Source organism: Apium graveolens, chromosome 7 (genome assembly GCF_009905375.1).
Source record: "Apium graveolens cultivar Ventura chromosome 7, ASM990537v1, whole genome shotgun sequence".
Lineage (NCBI taxonomy): Eukaryota > Viridiplantae > Streptophyta > Magnoliopsida > Apiales > Apiaceae > Apium > Apium graveolens.
In genome coordinates, this window is record NC_133653.1 from 71,167,379 (window position 1) to 71,182,390 (window position 15,012).

The following is a 15,012-nucleotide window of genomic DNA, read 5'->3' on the forward strand; positions in this document are numbered from 1 at the left end:
TCGTAATATCCCCTCCGTCTCACAGAACGGGATACATCTCCTGATTATCTGGTCAGCTCCCTGTCTAAACAAATATGGTTCATCCCACATATACCACTTTACCTCATACAGAAACTTCTTCTTTTGAGCGGATGTCAAATTAGGAGGCATTATATTGCTGACAAGATAGTTTACAATATCTGCAAACCATGGTTCTTCCTCCTGAATTGCAAACAACTGCTCATCCGGAAAAGATTCATTGATTAACGTCCTATCTTGTGAAGTAGAATCGGGATTCTCCAACCTAGAGAGATGGTCAGCTACTTGATTCTCAGTACCTTTTCTATCTTTGATCTCTAACTCAAATTCCTGAAGTAAAAGCACCCAACAAATGAGTCTCGGCTTCAAATCCTTCTTAGAAACCAGATAGCGAATAGCTGCATGATCAGTGAATACTGTTACTTTCGTACCAAGTAGATAAGATCGAAATTTCTCAAAACCAAAGACTATAGCCAAAAGCTCCTTCTCAGTAGTGGTGTAGTTCAATTGGGCACCATTTAAAGTCTTACTCGCATAGTAGACCACATGGAAGAGATTTTTCTTGCGCTGTCCCAGAACTGCACCTACCGCATAATCACTCGCATCACACATCATCTCAAACGGTTCTGTCCAATCTGGTGCTGTAATAACTGGTGCAGTGATCAAACTCTTCTTGAGAGTCTCGAATGCTGCCAAACATTCATCATCAAATTTGAAAGGCACATCTTTCTCAAGCAAATTGCACAACGGCTTAGATATCTTTGAAAAGTCCTTGATGAATCGCCGATAAAAACCCGCATGACCAAGAAAACTACGGATTCCTTTCACAGAATTAGGTGGGGGAAGATTTTCAATGACTCCCACCTTGGCCTTGTCCACCTCCAGACCCTTGCTAGAGACCTTATGCCCAAGGATAATGCCTTCACGCACCATAAAATGACATTTCTCCCAATTGAGCACCAAATTAGTTTCCACGCATCTTTTGAGTATGGCGCGCAGATTATTCAAACATTCATCATATGAGTGTCCAAAGACGGAGAAGTCATCCATGAACACTTCGACGTTATTTCCAATCATGTCAGAGAATATAGCCATCATACATCTCTGAAAGGTGGCTGGGGCGCCACATAACCCAAACGAAACTCTGCGAAAAGTAAACGTGCCAAATGGACAAGTGAAGGTAGTCTTTTCCTGATCCTCTGGTGCAATACAAATCTGATTATACCCGGAATAACCATCCAGAAGACAAAAATACTCATGTCCCGCCAATCTGTCAAGCATCTGATCAATAAATGGAAGAGGGAAGTGATCCTTCCTTGTGGCTTTGTTCAATTTTCTATAATCCATGCATACTCTCCATCCTGTAACTGTTCGAGTAGGGATGAGCTCATTCTTTTCATTTGCGACCACAGTGATACCTCCCTTCTTAGGTACACATTGTACGGGGCTCACCCATGAGCTGTCAGAAATAGGATAAATGATGCCTGCATCTAGCCATTTCAGAATTTCTTTCTTCACCACCTCCTTCATGATGGGATTCAGTCTTCGCTGCTGTTCCACAGTTGGCTTACTACCTTCCTCTAGCAGAATTTTATGCATACAATATGAAGGACTTATCCCCTTGATGTCTGCTATGGTCCATCCTATAGAAGATTTGAATTCTCTCAAAATCCTTAAGAGCTTGTCTTCCTCACTACCTGAAAGGTCAGATGAAATAATAACAGGTAACTAGATGAATCACCTAAAAAAGCATACCTCAAATGCTCAGGTAATGGCTTGAGCTCCAAGGTAGGTGCTTCCTCTATTGATGGTTTGAGCTTCCCTTCAGCGTTCTTAAGGTCAGAAGTACCAAGAGATTTAAATGGTATGTCCAGCTTTCGCTTCCAGGGAGAAGCGTTCAGATATTGTAATTGCTCGTTGCTATCTTCATCATCGCTGTCAAAATCCCCCACTAAGGTCTTTTCCAATGCATCAGACATTAGCATGTGATCGAGTTCCGAAGTAACCGCAGAATCAATCACATCCACTTTTAAGCACTCCTCATCTTCTGTAGGGAATTTCATTGCCTTGAATACGTTGAAGGTCACATCCTGATCTTGGACCCGCATAGTAAGTTCACCTTTTTGCACATCTATCAAGGTACGGCCAGTAGCCAAGAAAGGCCTTCCTAAGATTATGGGAATCTTCTTATCTTCCTCAAAATCCAGAATAACAAAATCTGCTGGAAAGAAGAGCTTATCCACCTTGACGAGCACATCCTCAACTATGCCCCTTGGGTAAGTAATGGAACGGTCAGCCAATTGTAGCGACATGTATGTGGGTTTTGGATCAGGCAGATCCAGCTTTTTAAAGATCGACAACGGCATCAGATTAATGCTTGCTCTCAAATCACAAAGGCACTTGTCAAACGTCAGATTGCCAATTGTGCAAGGAATGGTGAAGCTTCCTGGATCTTTCAGTTTTGGTGGTAACTTTTGCTGCAGAACAGCGCTGCATTCTTCCGTGAGAGCAACGGTTTCAAGGTCATCCAGTTTCACCTTCCTTGAAAGAATAGTCTTCATAAACTTTGCATAACTAGGCATTTGTTCAAGAGCCTCAGCGAAAGGTATATTGATGTAAAGTTTCTTGAACACCTCCAGAAACTTTCCGAACTGTCTATCCAGCTTTTGTTGCTGCAATCTCTTAGGAAAAGGTGGTGGAGGATAGAGCTGTTTCTCCCCTGTATTAGCCTCAGGCAGAGTGTGTTCAACAGTAGTCTTCCTTGGTTCCGCCGCTTTCTCCTTTTGCGTAGATTCTTCACCTCTAATTTCAGCTTCTACTTCTTTTGCCTTTTCAGCATCAGCTACTTTTCCAGACCTTAAGGTAATAGCCTTGACTTGCTCTTTAGCTTCCTTCCTGCCTGGTACTTCCGTGTCACTGGGAAGAGTGCCAGGTTGACGATTGAGCACTGCATTGGCTAATTGACCGATTTGATTTTCCAAGGTCTTGATAGAAACTGCCTGACTCTTGCACAACAGCTTAAGTTCCTCAAAATCAGCACTAGTAGGTGCAGCTGCACTTACCTGTTGAGGATATGATTGCCTTGTAGCATACTGCTGAGGTTGCTGGAATCCAGGTGGGTTAAACTGTTTACTCACTCCTTGCTGATATGGTGGCTGAATAGCATTCTGATTATTCCCCCAGCTGAAATTTGGATGATTTCTGTTGTTAGGATGATAGGTCGCTGGCACAGGCTGCTGTTGTCGCTGATAATTATTCACATACTGAACAGATTCGTTGACAAGAGAACACTGATCCGTAGCATGAGAACCTGCACAAAGCTCACAAACCATAGCTATTTGATTAACTCCATACGTAGCCAGAGAATCAACCTTCATTGATAGCGCTTGGAGCTGGGCTGCAATAGCGGTGGCTGCATCAACTTCCAGAATACCTGCTACCTTGCCTGACGTCATCCTCTGAGTTGGGTTTTGATGCTCATTTGCAGCCATCGTCTCTATAAGATTATACGCCTCAGTATAGCTTTTAGCCCATAAGGCGCCTCCAGCTGCTGCATCGAGCATGGGCCGAGATTGAGCCCCCAAACCATTATAGAAACCAGTGATCACCATCCAATCCGGCATTCCATGATGTGGACATTTTCTCAACATTTCCATGTAGCGTTCACAAGCCTCGCACATAGATTCTGTAGGTTGCTGCGCAAACTGAGTAAGAGCACTCCTCATAGCAGCAGTCTTTGCCATCGGATAAAACTTCACCAGAAACTTTTGCGCAAGATCTTGCCACGTAGTGATGGACCCAGCTGGTTCAGAATGTAACCAGTCTTTAGCCTTGTCCCTCAGTGAGAATGGGAAAAGCCTCAACTTGATAGCCTCATCAGTCACGCCATTATACTTAAAAGTGCTGTAGATCTCGATAAAATTCCTTATGTGCATGTTGGGGTCTTCAGTTGCCGCTCCTCCAAAAGAAACAGAATTCTGCCCCATCTGAAAAGTGCCCGGCTTGATTTCAAAGGTGTTAGCTTGAATAGCCGGATGAAGGATGCTTGACTGAATGTCATCAATTTTAGGCCGAGAAAAATCCATAAGAGCTGGATCAGCTTGAACAATACGATCTCCCATGTTTACTGGTTCTTTCTGCTCAGTTCCTGAATCCGAATCCTCAAAATCTAACTTCTCCGGAATATCAAGAACTTCGTCGGTCTCCTCAGCTGTATCTAAAGTCCTCTTGCGAGCACGAGAACGAGTTTGCATAAACGCTTGCTAAAGTACCTGAAACACAACCGAAAAAAATAAGTAACTACTACGTCCTAATCACTGAGTCCGAATGATCAATGATGGTAAGTACATAAACTAAACAAATACGCCGAGTCCCCGACAGCGGCGCCAAAAACTTGTTAGGACGAAAACACGCACTAATATTCACGCAAGTATACGCGTTCGTAAGTAATATAGAATACTTTCTAGTTCGTTCCCTCAGAGACTCAGACTAAATTATTGTCTAATTAAACTCACTCACCAATGTATGATTACTTCTCAATGTTAAGATACTAACACTTAAAATTGTTGATTAAATATTAACTATAATTAACTACTTAATTAATCACTTAACTAACACTTCAATTTATCAATAATAAAACACTCATGAGATCACAACTTCATTATTACTTCCTTCTATAACCATTGTTATTACCTTTAGCATGTGACAGTGATGATATTAATCGAATAACATGAAACTGATAAAAGCCAACTTTCATTGTACTAATACCATTCTACCAAGCATCCACAATTAAGATAGAAGTTGAATAGTCATCAATTATGTTGAGTTCCCATATGTCTACAGAAATTGACAACACAATGATTTAAGCTCAAGTTATTCCTTTTGATTACATAGGGCACATAAAACTGTTAGAGTTACCCACTAATCATGCACAACTTACATGAACCTACGCTAGCATGGCAAGTTCTAAATCTCAAGATCCACCGTCGCTTCACAAGAGATTAACACCCTATCTTATATGTTCGCGACGCACATAAGATGAATACGCACAACCAATACTAGATATCATGCAATCATCACACACTAAAGTATCAAACAATTAACTAAAGAATTCCATAATAAATCCGTTGCAACCCCATGATCACGATTAGCCCATAATAGCACTTATCGTCATCATGGGTTCATATGAAATCATGATAAACAAACACAAGAAAATAATAACTAAACTAATTATATTAAAACAGAGTACGTCACAAGAGTAAATAAGTTCAAAGCAAGAAAACTAGCATCCAACGTTACAACGAAACAAGAATCACAAGAAAATATGCTTCCTATTCGTTGCGGTGTGCTAAATCGGTCTTCTTCCTTATCTCCTTCGCTCCTTGCGTAAAAACACAATCTTCTTCTAATCCACCCTTGTGAAAACGTCTCAAATCTACTTATATAATAGTCCCATAAAACTCAGATTACATAGAAGTGGAAACCAAACAGAAGTAGAAGTCCTAAAATAACTTGTCTTTTTTCCCGACCCTGCGCGGCCGCTCAGCATAGCTGAGTGGGCGCTCAGCTTGCTGCGCGGCCGCTCAGCAATGCTGAGCGGGCGCTCAGACCTCTACTGGAAAAATTCTGATTTCGCTCCGTTTCTTCGCCGTAATCTGCCCGTTTCTTTCCTCTCGCAATGGTGAACACATGCCAAGGCTTATTCTTGATGATTCCTCCCCCGAAATGCAACTAAAACCCTGAAATGCATAAACACTAGAAAAACGCATCAAATACACAAAATACTTGATTTCAAGACACCAATTTAAGCCATTTTAAGACGTTCTAAGTGGTATAAAATGCCACTTATCAGCAACCACATTAGTAAAGTCCTTGGGAGTTATACTATGGTAAGACCAATCCCATGCGTGCTTTGTGGATCCAACCACGGTATCCCCTCGGTGGAATCCCCAAAGAGGCTGAAAGGCGCCCATAGCAACAGAGACAGGAGCATCAGCAGTGATAGGGGCAATGTGGGCTTCAGCTCCCTCAGCTGGAACCTTCGCCATGGGCTCCTTGTGCTTCCGTAGGAACCTAGGCTCTATAGCCTTTCCTCGAGTATCCAGACCCGCAAGGCGAGCCTTCTTCATCCTCGCGGTCTCCTCAACGAGAGGCACATTATCCTCGTTGATTTCCTTAGCTGCTACAAAATAAGAGAAAAACAAAATAAGTGGTGTCAATAATGCATAAAAGAAAGTAAAAAGGAGAAGGGAAGAAACTGAGGAGAGTCCCACGTGGATGAGGGAAAACTCCTCTAAAAGAGTCCAGCTGACAGTGGCACCATCATCCCAAGTAAGCTCATCATAAATGATAGTTTTCTCGGGGTTTAGGTGAATGGATTTGAGGCTACCAACACTAACCTTCCCGAAGGAAGATCTGAAGAGGGTGCCCCGGTCACCATTCTCCCACCTTAACCCGACAAAACTATTCCTCCAATGTTGGTTATTGTCGGGAATGGAGGCACTGTTAAAAATGTGCTTACACTTAGGCCTTTGTTTAATGTAGATCTAACCACAAATACTCGAAGAACTGTTATAATATTGGAAAATCTTCTTAAAAATAGCTACTGATAAGGGAAAACATCCCCTAAGACAACAAACCAATAAATATAAAATGTTCCTCCAGGCGTTTGGAGGAAGCTGACAGGGGTTAATTTGCAAATCAGCTAAGAGGTGAGGAATGAAGGGATGAAAAGGAAACTAAGCCCAGCATCAAGGGCATCTGTGTAAATAAAAAGAGTATCGGGTTTCCAGTGGAAAGTACGATCGCCACCGACAACTGGAACTAGCCTAAGAGGAGGACGAATGTTATAACATGCATTTAAATTATCATAATCTATATTGTGCCATGTGTTGCAATGATTGAAAGAGTCAAGATGTGCAGTTGAGGGATATTCGTCCCCCTAGTATTAATCATATCTAACAAAGACATATAAGAAGAGCGGATTTCGATATCCTTACCTCGTTTCGAAGCTGAGGCTATCTTGCCGCTCTCTCGGAGTTCTTATCAGCCATTGATGGAGGAACCTTGAAACCTTGGAAGGAAAGGGAAGCCAGAAAAGGCTAAAGAATGTTGCCGGAAAAGCTTCTAAGGGGGAGGAGTATTTGAGAGAGGGAGTTTGGAGAAGTGAGGAGGAGTGAAGTGAGAAGTTCACTCCCCTCCCACTCTTATATAGCCCCTAGGATGGAAAATTGGGTCTGAGAAAGCCCATTTGGGCCCAAGGAATAGAGAAATCTGGAATGTTCTAGAAAATTTTGGAAAACTTTAAGAAAATTCTGGAAAAATAGATATTACTTGGTAAAATCTGGAAGAATCCATAGAAACTTCGGAAATTCCAGAATATTCTGGAAGTTGGGTTTGAAAATCAGGGCTCAGCCCATCTCATGGGCTCAAATTCTGGAAGGTTCCATAAATAAGATAGACAAAAAAGCCTAAAAAGTCCAAGTGTTATTGGGCCTAAGAGAATAGAAACCCGTCTAAGGGCCCAAAAAGGAGAAGCCCAATTCAGAAAAAGTCCAATAAAGGGTTCAATAAGTCAAGCCCAAGTCATGGGCCCAAATTCAAGTTGAAAGATAAAATCCAGCCCAGGTTTAGGGCCCAGATCATGTATGTGGGCTTGAAATAATAAAAAGAAAACCAAGATAAGCCCATAAAAATCAGAGGCCCAAGATATTGTTTATTTTAAAAATATATATATATAATAATATGTACAAAAATCCTGATCCCATTCGATCAGAATTTTTATTGAATTTCTGGTCTAAAGGATGAGGTCGAAAATGCCTTCGACTAAGGCTGAAATGGAGGGATAAATCGACCAGACTCTAACCCAATTCGACCAGAATCTCTATTTAATTTCTGGTTGAAATGTTTGAGGTCGAAATAGCTTCGAGTAGGGCTAAAAAGAAGGCATTTATTCGGTCAAAAACTTAAGATCCTGACCAAATTCGGTCAAGATTCTCCTCGAATCCTCCTGCACGAAACAACTTTCGACCAAGGCATACAGAACCTTAATTTGACCAGGATCCTGGTCGAATAGGATTCCTGGTCAAAAAAAGGGAGGTATTTTTTAATAATTTTTTTTTAATAATATTGGATAAAATACTGGCCAAAATTCGACCAAGATTCCTGCTCGAATGAATCCTGAACGAAATAGCTTTAACCTGGGCAATTCAAGGGTTAATTCGACCAGGATCCTGGTTGAACAGGATTCCTGGTCCAAATATCTATAAAAAAAGAAAGAAGAAAAAATGTTTTCTGAAAAAGAATTTTATATTCTGGAAAATAAAATTCCTGAATATTTTCAAAAAATAAGGAAATTCCTTAAATTATTTCTGAAAAATATTAATATTTTCAGAAAATGAGGAAAAATTCCTAGAAATTAAGGAAAAATCCCATAATTAAGGAAAAAATTTCCTTGAAATTAAGGAAAAATCCCAGAATTAAGGGAAAAATTTCTGAAAATTAAGGAAAAATCCCAGAAATTAAGGGAAAATTGCTGGAAATTAAGATAACTCCTAAATAGTACGAATAAAAGAAAATTGTTGTAAAAATGTAGGTCGCTCCACATTTTACGTAAAAATGATACCATGTAAGGGAACGAATGAACTTAACTTATGCGAAACCTAGTCACTGTTTCCCAAAAGTTGGGGGGCAAATGATAGGGAAGAAAATAAGGCCTGGGTATGTAATTAATATTGCATTAATCATATCAGAATTGGGTCAACATCTAGGCCCATTTGAGAAGGCCCAAAACCCTGAATATTAATTAATTTTGTAATTAATTAATAGGGGATAAGTCAGCTGATAAGATGAGTCCAAATGGAGAAATAAATCCTTGTAGATTGGCCTTCAAGGAACCTGGTGGGATAAGGAATCAGCTTCCTACTTCTTAAGACTCCAAAGTCTATTCTAATTCTGAGACTTGACCACCAAGTCTCCTAACCCAAATCCAATTCAAAGACTCCCAACATCTATATAAGGGGTCTCACTTCATAAATCAGAACTACATTTTTTGACTTGATCCTTGGCAATCAGCAAGGTACGTAGGCATCTTGTTAAGGCAGATCGAGGCACGAAACACAAGAGTAGTCAAATCGAGCCTCGAAGCTCACATTCCCTAGTAATAAATATAGCAATTACTATACCTTAGTTTTTGATCCATAACAATCGTAAACAATAATATCAAGAAGCAATGATTATGGATTGAATCATAAACTTTATTCAAAATCGAACTCTTGATATTAATATTCATTTTATTGTCATATCAAATTAGATATCAATACGAACTTTGATGCTCAAAACATCCCATACTGAAGTCAACATCAATCATCTATACTAATACCACCTTTGATATTTAACAACAAAGTAAGTATCAGCATAAATCAGAAACTGAATCAAAACTGCATTTCACCTTTAATCCAAAACAGAAATAGTTGATAAATCATTTATTCTATGATTATCAAAACAATTTAGAAATAATAGTTTAGATTAGAACCAGTTATATTTCATGTGGTTCCTGATGATCAGTCACGAAACAGCACCGGTATCCCGCAGCCATTTTGTAAATATAGGTACTACCCATATCCTGCAGCCATACAGTACTTATAGGGCGCCATAAAAGGCATATATTTTCCTTAAAAGATATTACAGCTGGACCAATATCTCGATCACCTACGCTGTAACCACTAACCATTCCAATCTTAAAACCTTTTTATTTAAAAGGAGCTGACTCAATCGACATCCTAAAAAAATTTATTCCCCCATTCACTTGGGCTGGAATACTCGTAATAAAATCGTCTTTCTCAAAATCAAAAATGTTTATAAATCCAGTAATTTGATAAGTAAAACATTTAACTATTCTGAACATAGAATAGCAGAGGGTACTTGCATAAAGAGAATCATTTATTTCAGCGATCTGTAAAACATTTATTTATTCCAAACTGAGAATAGGGAAAGTAATACTTGCATAAAAAGATTCAAAATAAATATCACTTGAACAATAAGTGATGATAGGGATACTTTCCTTTGGGTTTTTTATAGCAGTTAGTCACACTTGAAAAAACGCATCTATTCTGACATTCTGTCTCAAAACATCACTGTCTTTTACTTAGCTAAATCTCTAATATGCTGTTCATGCAGTGCTGCAACCCAATATTCCATACCATTCAACTCTAGTCTTCATCCATTCCATCTGTCCTGATCATTTTGAAAGACTCGAATAAGCCGCATCTATAATTAAGAGATACAACTTTAATCGTCTAAACGATAATTACTCGAAGAACTGCGCGTCAAAACCCTATCGTCTACCCATATGATAGCCCACACATAAAGATAACAGTCAAACACAAGAATATTGATCCACATATGCACGTAATTCATATAGCATGTAAGCACATAATCCACTTATCACATAATTCATATAACACATGACTCGGTTCGTCAAAACATTCGACTTGGTATGTTTAAAACTGAAATTGGATCAAAAATATGATTTTCCAGTCACTATGCGACTTAGAATCGATTTATAAAATAAGCGACCTTTCGAAACAAACGGTTTTGGGTCTCGAAAGTATTTTTATTGAGAGCGAAATATTTTTCTAGGTCTAGACGCGTTCGTTTAGTATTAAACGGACGAATGGTTCAATTATTATGAATAAAATAAGAATTAAATCAATTAATAATAATATTAATTGATTTTTAAATACCAAAATATACTTTTTAAAAGCTTAAAAACAATTTTTAGGAATTATTTGAATTAATTATAAATAATTTACATTTTATTTAACTATGTATGAATAAAATTAATTGATTAAATGAAATAATCAATTAATTAAATCCATAAATAATTAACTAAAACCAATTATAAATAATCAAATCAAATTGGATTTTTAAAAATAATAAAAGAAAATAAAATTTTGGAATTAAAACAATTTAGTTAATCATTAAAATAATTAACTAAATTAAAATTAGAATTTTAAAATGATTTTTAGAATAAAAGAAAATGATTTGTAAAACTAAAAACTAAATTTTGAATTTAAAATAAAAAGAAAATGGCAGTAATAGAATTGGGAATGGGGGTTAGTGTGACAGGGGGATCAAACCCGAGTCTGAATTAAAACCCAACGGGTCGGACAGGAACCCTAACGGGTTCGCATGAACACCGCCGGAGATTCACACCAGTTTCTGGGAATTCTCAGATTCCGGTCACCGGGGAATTTTCCGGTAATGTCCAACTCCCTCCAAATCGACTGTTTTCCTAACGTTTCTCAACCCCGATCAATACAACAGAGTCCCAGCAACAACACGACTGCTATGACAACAACACCCACCTTCTATTTCGTCTTCTCCGACGAAATCCGAATAAAAACCGGCAAAAAGCCGTTGAACTACCCAACTTCGCCAAAATAGAACCAAACTTGACGGATTTTATACCAAAATAAAGCTTATTTCAACTACAATCTCTTCACAACATCATAATCATCAAACGAATCAAAATTAGTGCATAAAATTGAATTTAAAATAAGCAAAAACAATATAAAAACAAAACTCTATTCGACCAATCCGAACTCAAACAAATCAAATAATTACATGAATCGATCAAGGGAATCATTCTAAAGCTATTTATGATCTTAAAAACAATCAAAACTCAACAGAAATAAAAAAAAAAATCGATTTCAAGCTTCAAGAACAAAATTTCAATCTTTACCAATACTCAATCTCAGGTGTTTAAACCGGTATTAATCTGTAGAGCTTGAAATGAGCTTTGATTTGGTTATTAGAACATCAAAAACAGATCTCTACAACTTCCAAAATCATCAATCAATGGTTTTAGCAGAAATTTCACCCCCACAACTATGTTCTTCACTTTCTATTTTCTAAAAATTTAAATAAAAATAAATAAAATAAATAAAATCTGTAGCTATTTATATTAATTATAAAATTATACCCCCAAAATTAATTAAGAGTGTTTTTATCCCCTAATTCAAATAATCAGGCCCCAAACTAATAATTATGGGGAATAATTTTAAAAATAAAAAGATATAAAATTTGTATCAAAATTCCCCAAAAATTGCGAATAATGCAAAAATTTAGAAATACTGGGTATTTGAGATACGATTGATTTTATAAAAATAAAAACATGAATTTTGTGGACTTTGACATCCCGGTGGGGTCCCGGTCCGATAATTTTGGAAAAACAGAAACGCTTTTTAAATAAACAGAATTTCGTGAAAACACATAAAATACCTTCAATATATATAAAACGAGATAAAACGAGTAACTCAAATAAACACGTATCCAAATTACGGATCGATTCATATAAATGCATCTTAAACAAGTAACAAGTATCCTATTGGATCATATCGGATTCGAAAATAGATTACTTAGCCGCTAAGTAACTATAAAATGATACAATTTAATATCATATTTGAATAATTATCAAAACCGGGCTTCTTATAACACTTTATAAAAAAATAATGTAATAATATCCCGCCTTTCGAGTATACGGGTTTTGTTGATTTATCAAAATGTTCATCGTATCGAAAATTTTGCGTCGGGATGCATACGGGTCAAACTGTAATCCGGATCGAAAAAGTTAAAACACGGAAAATGCTCAGAATATCCATATTAGGTTAGGAAGGAGTTTTTTGAAGAGTTTCGGGTTGTAAAAACGTAAAAACGGTTGAAGTTAGACGATTCCCAGCTTTATAAAAATAGTTTTGTAATTATTCAGAAAATAATTCATAAATCCATAAATCAATATAAAATCATATAACATTCCAAAATTACCAGAAAAAATATCACAATTATCTATATTTTATTCTGAACATATAAAAATTAGAATACTCAAAACTTATCAGATATAAACATCCAAACATCAATTCCAATTACTAGATAATTCACTAAAATTCACATAAACAATTCCAAATAATAATAATAATATCTGAAAATATGGGATATTATGGACTTCATCTCCGGCGAAGCATCGATTTCCTTCGTTTATACATGAAACCTCGATTTTAATAGCTTAAATCAAAGCTTGTTAATCACATAATCAAAGCCCTAATACCCTATATACCTCAGCTTTCTCAAAATAAAAAATATATAAATCAAAATTGAATATAAACCTTAGATATCGAATTATCAATTCAAGTAATCGTCTGTAAATTTAATTAGCATAAATCGATCAGAAATCATCAGACAAATCTATTCATAACATCTATTTCAACAAATAACCCCAGAATCAAAAAGTACCAAATCGGGTATAAACCCTAGAAATTGAAAATAAAAAACAACGAATTAAAACTTGAAACTGATGATAAAAATAGAAAGAACAGATCGAAACCTGTGATTTGAGTACTCGAACTACTTTATTTGGTGTAGAAATCAGATCAAAATCAGTGTTTGATTGTTCAACCCGAATTTGAAACCCGACCCGGTTCTTGAGAGAATTTCCAGAATTTGCAGATTTTTAATAATTAATTATTTATAATTAAATAATAATTAGGCTATTTATAGTAATGAAATTAATACTCCTAATTAAAATTAAGGCCCTAATTCTACATCTTTTAAAATTAATTGGCCCAAAATTTTATAATTTTTGAGTATTAAAATTTAATTTTTAAATATTCTATATATACAATATATATGCCAAAATTTCCCAAAAATTGTGAATAATGAAAAACTACAAAGAAATGGTATAAATGAAAGTCCTATAATTTTATAAAAATAAAAATGTGATTTTTGTGGGGTTTATAACACCCAATGGGGCCCGGAAAAGTCATTTTTCAGGAAACAAGAAAATTTATAAAATACCTAGGTGTTCGGAATAACACGATGCTACAAGTCGTTTGATGAAAAATAAAGCCCATTATTTTATTTGAAATATCAGCTATAAAATCATAATTCGGGTCATATAACTTTTGATACAGAAGTTATAAATACAAAATAAAAGATCTGAAAAATACCCTGAATATATCCAGACGATACAGAATGCAGGTAACACGTAGCAGTTAGGGTTTTACAATGAATTGCACATAAATGACACATTAACACACAAAATTTATTATAATTATGATATAATACAAGCGTAATTTTCCCAGACGTTACATCCTTCCCCCCTTAATAGGATTCTGTCCTCAGAATCTCGCTCTGAAAATAAATGGGGATACTTTTCTAACATTTCACTCTCAAGTTCCCAGGTCGATTCTTCAACCATAGGATTTCTCCACAAAACTCGCATTAAAGATACAAACTTATTCCTCAACACTCTCTCTTGCCGATCTAGAATTCTTACTGACTGTTCTACATAAGACAAATCAGGTTAAATATCTATCGACTCATATTCTATTACATGTATCGCTTAAACATCGACACGTGGAACACATTGTGAATATGCTGCATGTGAGGCGGTAACGCTAACTCGTAAGCGACTTTTCCGACTTTCTTTAAGATTTCAAATGGACCAACATATTGTGGCTTCAATTTACCCTTATTGCCAAATCTGGTCAATCCTTTCCATGGCAATATTTTGAGTAATACATGCTCTCCTTCTTGGTAGTCCATATCTTTCCTAGCTTGATCTGCATATTTGCGTTGTCGATTATGCGATGTATCTAGTAGCTTTTGAAGAAGCTATATCTTCTCTTTGGTTTGTTGAATCAATTCTGGACCCAAAATCTTGCATTCTCGAACTTCATCCCAATACACCGGTGATCTGCACTTTCTTCCATATAAAGCTTCGTAAGGTGGCATTTCAATGCTCGCGTGATAGCTATTGTTGTAAGAAAATTCGACTAAAGGTAAATTATCTTCCCAACTGCCATCGAAATTAATTGCAGAAACTCGTAACATGTCTTTGATTGTCTGGATAGTTCTTTCACTTTGCCCATCAGTTTGCGGATGACAAGCGGTGCTCATTATTAAATTTGGTTCCAAGACATTCTTGAAACTGTCTCC